This window comes from Pyxicephalus adspersus, chromosome 4, assembly GCF_032062135.1.
Source record: "Pyxicephalus adspersus chromosome 4, UCB_Pads_2.0, whole genome shotgun sequence".
NCBI lineage: Eukaryota > Metazoa > Chordata > Amphibia > Anura > Pyxicephalidae > Pyxicephalus > Pyxicephalus adspersus.
The window spans coordinates 51,781,013-51,790,704 of NC_092861.1; the positions used below are offsets into that span (position 1 = coordinate 51,781,013).

General features: G+C 34.0%; 1 long non-coding RNA gene across 1 annotated transcript; it reads left to right on the forward strand.

Moving 5' to 3' along the window:
• Window positions 1-1,232: 1,232 nt before the first annotated feature.
• Window positions 1,233-8,464, forward strand: LOC140330041 (uncharacterized). The gene is made up of 3 exons (XR_011920583.1): window positions 1,233-1,314; window positions 5,112-5,193; window positions 8,168-8,464. It is a non-coding gene; the product is annotated as an uncharacterized lncRNA (long non-coding RNA).
• The last annotated feature ends 1,228 nt before the right edge of the window (window positions 8,465-9,692 follow it).

A 9,692-nucleotide genomic window follows, 5' to 3' on the forward strand; every position in this document is an offset into this window, starting at 1 on the left:
TCCTCCCCCTCCACGCCTAGAATTCCCATTGTTACAAGGTTCAACCAACATCATCAAAGTGTTCTGAGAATCATTTCTAAACACTGGAATATCCTCACATCAGACCCAATATTTGCACTTATTTGGGCACCAAACCAATGATTACTTATAGAAAGACAGGCTCCCTGAGAGATTCCCTTGTTAATAGCCATTACACCCCACACTAAGACATCGAATCAGACCCGAAACCCCATGGTACACATCCATGTGGCCATTGTGGGCAATGTAGCTGGGTTCATAAAAAATCTACATTAGAACTCCCCAATGGTTCCACACACAAACTTAAATACCATGTTGACTGCTCGTCATCAGGGATTATATATCTTATCTTATGTTCTTGTGGCCATTTTTATGTAGGTAAGACAAAAAGACCTTTCAAAAAACGCATTTACAAACATATATATAAAATATTAGGAAGGGGAAAATGGTCACGCCTATTAGTTTCCATGTTGGAACAGAACATAAATTCAATACCAATTACATTAAATTTGCAGCTTTGGAGAAAATTACTCCCAACGCTAGAGGAGGCGATTTTGATAGTATTCTTCTCCAGTGTGAAACAAAAGGCATTCTTACCTTAAGAGCAAACCACTTCCCAGGACTAAACAAAATGTTTAGCTTTAAACCATTTTTACATACTTGATTCTGTACATTTTGGATACTTACTATCTAGGATTGTATATATGCTATCTCTAGAACCATACTGCATGTTATGTCATTTTTTTCTATTTCCTTGAATACATTGACAAACTTTATTTATAACTTCGCCTATATACCTGGTCCACCATCAGAGCTCTTTCATTCACACTACCCCGGGTGTCCCCCGAATACAGGCTGACTTGCGGGGACGGGGGCATCGATTTTTCATCGATGCAGCATAAAGTGGGGGGGAAAGGGTTCCTGGGTCCCTCCCGCTTGAGTCCTCGCATGAGCCCGTTCTGTTGGATGAGCTCGCTTTGCCCTGGATGCGCATCATCTGATGGGCTCCAGCAGGGCACTGAGTCGGACTGAATCTGGGGACACCTCCCCTGTTGACGTCTTCTGGATGGGAGGATTCCATTGGGAACACCCCCATCCCAGGCAACGCCCACAGTCCTGACATTCCCTCACGTCAGTGACTCGCTCATGGCAGAGGTAAACTTCCGGAACGCCGCCTCCCATACCCTATATGGAGGCGACTCCCGGAGGTTTCCCTCTCCACCCGGCAGCGCGCCAGCTACACACGGCTACACACGTGGCTGCGGTCTCTGTGCTTTGACACTACAGGGCCTGAAGGTACATTTAATGCATCTTATTGAATATATATATATTTTTTCTTATGATGATCTTCAAGATGGAGTTCTTAAGATGTTAGCAATTCACTACCCATTATTACCATATGACCTGAAGGTACATCTAATGCATACAGTCTTATTTATTATATATATTTTTTGCTATGATGATCCTAAGATGGAGTTTTTAAGATGTTAGCAATTTATTACCCATTATCACCATATACTTACCTTCCATTATTGTGCAAAATAACTAATAGCTATACTTTAGAACCTCTTTTACTACATCTCAGTTGTTTTTTATATATACTTATATTATTGTAGGTCATTTTGTGGGCCCTCTTTTTGGGTGCTCATTCTAAAGCCCCCTCCTTCTTAAGGGAAATGTTTTTCCCACACTTCTGACTCATTCGGGATACTGTTCCCCTCAGATGTTTTACACACAACATACGATATATCCTGAAGGAATATGTAAGTTTTCTTTGCTCTTCTTTTATGACAACCACGAATATCTCTGTTATGATGATTAAAATTTGATTACATATTATTGTTTTATGACATGTATGAATCACTTATCCTGCTTAGAATTATTGTACAAGTAAACACTTTTGAATATGATTTGACATAAAGATCTTAGATATGTATATTCAGTGAACTAGGAATACATATTGAATTCTGATATATTGCTTTTATTCTGATATTTTGTACTTACTGTTAACCTAGATACTGCTAAATAATCATGCTCAACCTCGCTAAAAACATTACGGCACCCCTGAAGAAGCCTAAATCAGGCGAAACACGCTGGGTAACTTACCTACGTTTGCGACACCATGTGTCAGTATATGAGATAAAATTTTGACTATGTTGTGTATTCCTGTTAGTAGTCTATTGTCTGGTGCCCCTACCGGGACGACATGGTAATGATCTGGATCTGTGTTTCCAGTTGTTTCTAATTACTGATTTGTTATGTATTATGAGTTGTTGTTGTTGTTGTTGCCAAAAAAACCTTTTTGCGTTTGTCCAGGGTTGGCAAATAGGCTAATTTTTAGGACCTGTATACTCATTTATTTCAACCAGATAAAAATGCTAATACTTTAGTTTCATGAAAAGTATATAATATACTCATTGCATTCTATTTATAAAACAAGGAATCTGACATTCCCTGGTGGGAATCAATTCAATGCCATTGAAACATGTAGACCTGAATGATTCTCACTAGGGAATGTTTGAGGGAATGGCAGATTCCCTGTTTTATAAACAAAGCCCATTGTGTCCAAATATATCTGAGTTTTGTAGAAGAATTGGTCATTTTTTTAGTCTCAAAATTTAACAGGACCCTTCTAGTACATTTTTTGCTTCTTATAACAGTAATATATCATTAGCATGTGGGAGACGTTACTTGGCTATAGGACTCTTTAGCTAAATCCTTCTACAAATACACTTAAACATCTAATGTAGGTCACTTATAGGCCACACTTTCTAAGGCTAAACAAACCCTTTTCTAATCTTTTACTGCAGATTATCCTCTTAAAAATATATATATTTACATTTCAAGTGGCCTCACATGAGTAGCTTTTGGCACTAAAATATTTGGAATGGTATTTAACCTTAGGTGTTAGAGTTAAGATTAGTTTTTGAGGTTCATTTTCATGCTGAAGTATATCTGTCATGAAATATTTAGTGTCTATCTTTACAAAATGCATGTAACAAAAATTTCAGTGATACTTATATGACTGTTACATAAAACATTCTTGATATTAAAATAATACCAGAAAAATATATAGTTGCTGAAATCTAACCTTCATGCAAAACACTAATTCTTCACCCTCACTGTCAGTAGTGAGGTGTCTCTTAAATATTTTGTGCCTTCCAATGGTATGCGAATACAGCCAATAAAACTGATGTTGGCGAATATTTATTTATTATCTATGTTGGAGAAGATAATGAAACATATATGTATTGGTGAAAACTTTTTTTTTATCTTCATATTAGTTAGAGTAGGGCAATAGTTTAAATAATCATTTTTTTAGCTTTGTTTGTCCCATTTGAAAGATTTCCTTTTAGTTCTGATCCTGCAGAAACAGCGGTAAGTAAGTTACAATATTTTTAATGAATGGTAAAATAGCTTCTTAGACAAGTATTCCAGCTCCTAATTGTTTGCTATGTTGTTTCTCATTTTAGTGACTCTGAATTGTGGATTTTCTATTATATAATAAATCTATAATAAATAGTAAGGTTTCTAAGTAAGGTTCTGTAAGGTTTTTTAAGTAAGTAAGTAAGGTTTCTAAGTAAGGTTTCAGTAAGGTTTTTAAGTACTCTCCAATATATCCACATCTAAAACAAATTTTGGCTACAGACACACTGTAAAGGGATGAAGGATGCTGTTTCAGTGCTCAGAATTGCTTGTCCAATACCATTTTTGTCTACTGAAAACCAAGCTCATGATGCTATATTCATAACATACTACTAAAAAAATACTTAAAATTGTAAAAAATTAAAAAAATGTAAAAAAATTGTAAAGTCACAGAAAAATACATGGATTATTTTAAAGCAATGGTGAGACTACCCATACCTTTCCTCCCTGCATTCCATTAACAAGTTGAAGAATCAATAAACCCGAACGGCACATTATACAGTTAATAGGTTAAGTGGGGAGGTGATCCATTACCTGCATTATATAAACAATTGTTAAACATGACATGACTATTGACTTTGTAAAGCTCTGCGTAATATGTCGGAGCTATATAAATACTGTGTAATAATAATAATAATAATAATAATAATAAACAGGAATGTTTGAAAAAAATGACCCAACATTATTAAGTGTTACTCAAGCCAGTTTTTTAAATATTTAAATAATACTTTTCTAGTGCAGTCTGCATGTACACTAATTGTCCATGTAGAAACATACAGTATTATTTATACTGTTGTACAGAATCATATGTTACATTTTAGGATTTGTTGTAATTGGTGTTTGAGCCAAAAAATACCTTCTAAAATATTTCCAACATTTATAATTACCTTTCTTAACATAACTGAAGTTAGAACTCATTATTAGGCCAAGATGAATAGTAAACTGACTTACAGCCTACAGTACCAAAGAATGGACCCTGCAGTTACATATCTTTTAATTTCTAAAAGACCTAAATGGGAATTACGTTTACTGATCTGCTGTTTCTATTATAGAGAGAGATTCACTTATACAGAGACAATATATTTCATTACATGGTCAGAATGAAATGTGTTTACCTGGCTAATTAATTAATGTATTTCTGATCAAAATGACTAATGTTCTTAATTCACTTGTCAAGCACACTTACAACATCTTGATATTTGTTGAAAGAGACTGAAGCTGTCAAAGAAATATATGTACTAATCCGTGAACTGATACAATGGCAGAAAGATTATCCTGCTCTGAACTGAATGAAAGATCAGCAGTGACAAGTGGCTTGGCATGGAGCAAGGTGATTTAATTATACCAGGCATTAGGACTTTAGTTAGTCACCACAATAAGTCTTATTTATTGCAGATATTTATCTTCTCCAGGTAGAGACAATATCAATATCTGCTAATGTGAAAAGTAAATGGAGTGACAATAATTCACCAGGGTTGGGAAAACAATATTAGGATTTCATTCTGTATTTCCAAACTAGATAAGGACACATTTTAAAAGCATCCATAAACCGCTTCTAGTCTTGTTAAACTAAGACTCGAAATTTGAATTACTCTTGATTAGAAAAGATTTATCTCATTACAGTAAATGTATTTATTTTTATAACATGTTTTATTTTCTGTCCTCAGTGTATATTTACCATATGGCTGTACAAATAATGGAGAAAGAAAAACGTACTTATAATTCATGAAAGAAACATTATAATCACAGGTAATGAAAAATCTCCCGTTTGTTTGCAACCTTACCATATAGTAATAGTGCCAGGTGCTGGAAATAAAGATGTTATTTACAAATGGCAGTGGTATAGTAGAAAATTAGAGAACACTAACTAACTACTAACTACATGAAATGGAACACCAGGAGGCCCAACACTACAATACACATATCATTTTAAAAAAATTAGACAGGAACGCATATCTTTGCATGTAAATTAAAGTCATGCAGCACAGTGCACCAGATGTACATTGTAATCATGTTATCTGGAAGGGCTTTGTTGTACTATTTAAAATGAATAGCACCACAACACATTAATGTGCTTGACCCCGGCATTAGTAGTGGTAATGGGTATGTTGATGTTTCTGGTAAATTTCTTTTAGAAATTTAGTTCTAGTATGTTGGACCAATCGAAAAGATAAATGTGGAACTAAACTATGCAGAAGCTAAAACTGTTGCCTTCCTTCCAGGGGTCGGTCAATTATTATGATGGTGGTGAATAAATACTGTGTCAGCAGGAGAACTGAGATTTCAAAGTGGAGGTTCTAAAAGAACAACTGAAATACCCAACATATGGTAGGGAGGCAGTATGTAATTAAGGACATAACTGTTTAAATATAACAGTTATGATTGGAGCAGTAAATAAATAATAAAATAAAATTATATAAGTCATGCTTTGCTAAAAAGCAGATTGTACAAACAGGACCTTTTTTATATGAAGATAGATCTTTTTTAGAAATGGTAAAGTATTTAGGAATGGCAAAAATTACTTAGAAAAATGTACTACTAAAAAAATATTTTTGTAAATCTTTATTGTATAAAAAAAAAACTTTTTTTTTTATGCACTGCCACGTGTTAGGAAACCATGAAAAGGCTGCCTTGCCACAACACATGGGAGTGCAGTGTACAAAGCATATCTATGTATCTGCATGTTCACAGCTGCAGAGAGGTAACCACAAATTCCACAAATATACCATTTAGGAAATATTTTACTTTTGAAAAAAAAAAAAAAAATATATATATATATATATATATCTCAAAAGCAGTTTAATTCCATAAGTTTGGTTACATAATATACAGGTACAGAAAAACATGTTCTATTTCGTTCTCCACTGGTCCATCAAAATTATAAACGAGATGAATGCAAGCAAAGTAAAAACTGCAATCGACCAGATGTCATTATTCTAAACCTGACATATTTATGAAATATAAAGGGTTCGAAATGTTAGCTTTTATTTCCAAAGTGTTAAATCTAAGTAATTATGACAGTTTATTACAGGAACATAGAAAAAATACCAAGGGTGTGAAAAAAGCACGGGAAACTAGATGTAGAAATGGTGTGAAGTATATTAAAAAAACAAAAAACATTGCTGAAAACTGCACACAGCTAGCATATATAACACCAATACAACTGGCACTTTACCATAGTGTATTGTCCTTTATATCTTGGAGGTTGAAATCTGTATGTATTGATTGAACTGTTTCCCCATTATACAACTATTCAAAAATTTTAATCTAAATGTAACCTATATATTATAATATGATAAAGTGAGCCATTTATTCAGCAGAATATTTGTCATTTCTTTTTAGGTGAAGCAACTGTTTTGTTCCTAAATATTAGAAATAGGTAAACTTAGATATGAGATTTCACCTGAATTGGACTGATTGAAGCTGAACTAATATTACTTTATAATATTGACTACTCAGTAAAAATAATCTGTGTTTTTGTTTACATTGCAGAACAATTTTAATTACTGAGAAAATGTAATGGAAAAATGAATTACACTAATGAACGTATAGATGAAAAGCTCTGACAGATGTATGCAGCAGAGAGTTTGCTAATTAGCAATGTCTAAAAATGCAGAATATACACAGGGGCAGCCTTTACTCTTTTTCCCTAACTTTTCCTTCTGTTCTGTAAGTTGATGTTTTTATGGCATGGCAAATAAAGACAAGGTCAAATTCAGCCATAAGGTTTGGTTATGTTTTAGAAGTTTCCAACCTCTGCTAAATTTATATACGTGTTACAATTAAGGGTATATCCCTAACTCAGTAAAACCTTGTGTGTTGGGGTATAAGGGGTGTCTTTGGACAGGAAGTAATGGGTATCCTCCTAGGTCACAGATAACATCACCCAAACATAAAAACGGCTTTACACGTGTGCAGTAACCCAATACATCAAAACACTAGAATCTGAATACCAACATCAGTTTGGTAGTTTCGATTTTTTATTCCAGTTTAAAAACTCTGGAATGATTTCTATTATCTATAGGAGTCAGTATATGCAATAACGGTAACCTGAAACAAGTAAAGAAAACTTTTTAATGATATATCAAACTAATCTAGAAAAGAATCTGCAATCTTTTAATAGGCTGTCTGACTTTGTTCTCATCTTGCTATAACAGAAAGTCACTTGGAATCTAGTGCAGGGAGCAGCTCCTGTATGAGAGATTGCCAAAGGCATGTATATGGGTAATTGGCAAAGTAAATTCAAAAGGTCCCTCAGAGCAATTTTGAGCAGTGAATTTGAATTGATTGTAACTGTCAGTGATAAGAAGTCATGAGTTTAAACACTTGCTTTCTTCTGCAATGAAGTGAATTTACTTGGGATAACCACGCTGCAGTTTGCAAGCTCCCATCCAAGCTACTTGTGCACCAGTAAAGCCCCAAAGAAAATGTCACTTACATTCAGCCTTGCAAAACAGCCTATTTTTTTGTGTTATCAGACTTTATCAAAGTGAAATGCTGCAGTAAATAAAATGTATGCAGACATTTTTGATTTCAGATTTTGGCTTACCAGACCTTGGTGCCCACATTTCATTTTTTTAGGGGGGCTTATTTTCATTCTATCACCCAGTAAGATCTGTGTTGTACTAATTTACTCTTCCGTATTTTATGATGGCAGCCACAAATGTCTACCAGAATGCTATGGTTTGAACTACAAACAAATATTTTTATCTTAATTACACAGGGGCAAGGTTACTAGAAGACAGTTTGAACTTCAGCTATTAGAAAGTTACGTGGACACTGCATTTGTGGCAAGGGTAAAATTTCGTTTTGTATTTAATGAAAATATTAGCCTGAAAAAGTAAGGTAATCACCACATCTGAGAACTGGTAAGGTATAATATATATAAACTTATTAGGTGTTTAAGGTACATAAAGTATTTTAAAATTTTCTTTACTTCTCTTTAAAGTCAGCATACTGTTTGCATCAGGGCTGTGGGCTCTGGGAGAGGAGCACTGAGGCCAGGAATCTGTGATATTTTCTTAAGGTATGTACCAACCATGACCTGCCTGTGATGTACAGAGAAGCTTAGAGACCAAATAATGACATTGCTGTGTCTAAAATAAGGTATATAATGAAAACAGAAAAGTGGTTTTTAAAATGTCACTAGCATGTTGATGAGGGGTACAGGAAAAAACAACAGGAAGCAAAATATAAGCAAAACTTTAAAAATCTCATCTTTAAAAAGTAATTTGCAAAGTTTTCTATCAGACACAACATTTTCTAGTTGAGGGATTTGTTCATAATGCTTTTTGTCAAGTCCACTTCTTTGCACTTCTTGCACTGAGTGATGCAGCAAGGATATAAATCTATATCCAATACCGTGATTCCTGTGAAGATGTTATTTTTAACAAACAGACATTTAAAGCAATTAATACATAGTGGTAGTTGACATTTTTAAAATAATAGTTAAAAACGCATCTTTTGGTGCTTCTTATGAACTGATTTATCAGTGGAGCTCTAAATGTTAAGTGGTAAGAAAAATTAAATATAACTACTGTGAATGACATTGTGGTCTGACATAAAAAAGGTAATATAACCAGCGGCCATCACTATATCACAAAGGATATCTAAAAAATGAAGTTTCGATATTCCTTGTGTGTACATTTATTAAGTTTAAACAGGAAAATAATCATAGCAATATTCATGATAAGCTAATTGCCTCAATGTATTTCAATCCTTACTTTACAGAGGTTTTTTTTTCCCTAATTAAACCTAAATGATACAATACACTGGGAATACATCAACGGTTGCCTTTGCCATCATTTATTGTTAACAAGGTTTACCCTAAAACAGTATTACAAGCCACAGCAAAAAATAGTCTAAATAAAAATTATTTTGAGTGAATAAAAAATCCTGCTATGTGTTTAACAGGCAAACATGGTATTAATTATCTGGAAAGAAAACATCTGTTGAGATAATTGCATAGAGTGAAACATTTCTACACAGCTTATCTGATGCTGTGCCTACCACAGAGGAAGTGCAATTACAGCATTTTGTGTCTATTTTACTGGAAACGTGCCTACAATATATATGTAAATATATAAATATTACACAACAGTAAACCTATGTATGCCCAATGTATAAAAGCAAAACAAGAAATATAGGAGGATGCAGATAGAATGCAATACAATGGCATGACCAAGGTAGCCCGTAACTTGCCTGGAAGATATCCTCCCCCCTTTAACCACCAAAACTTTTAGCTCCAC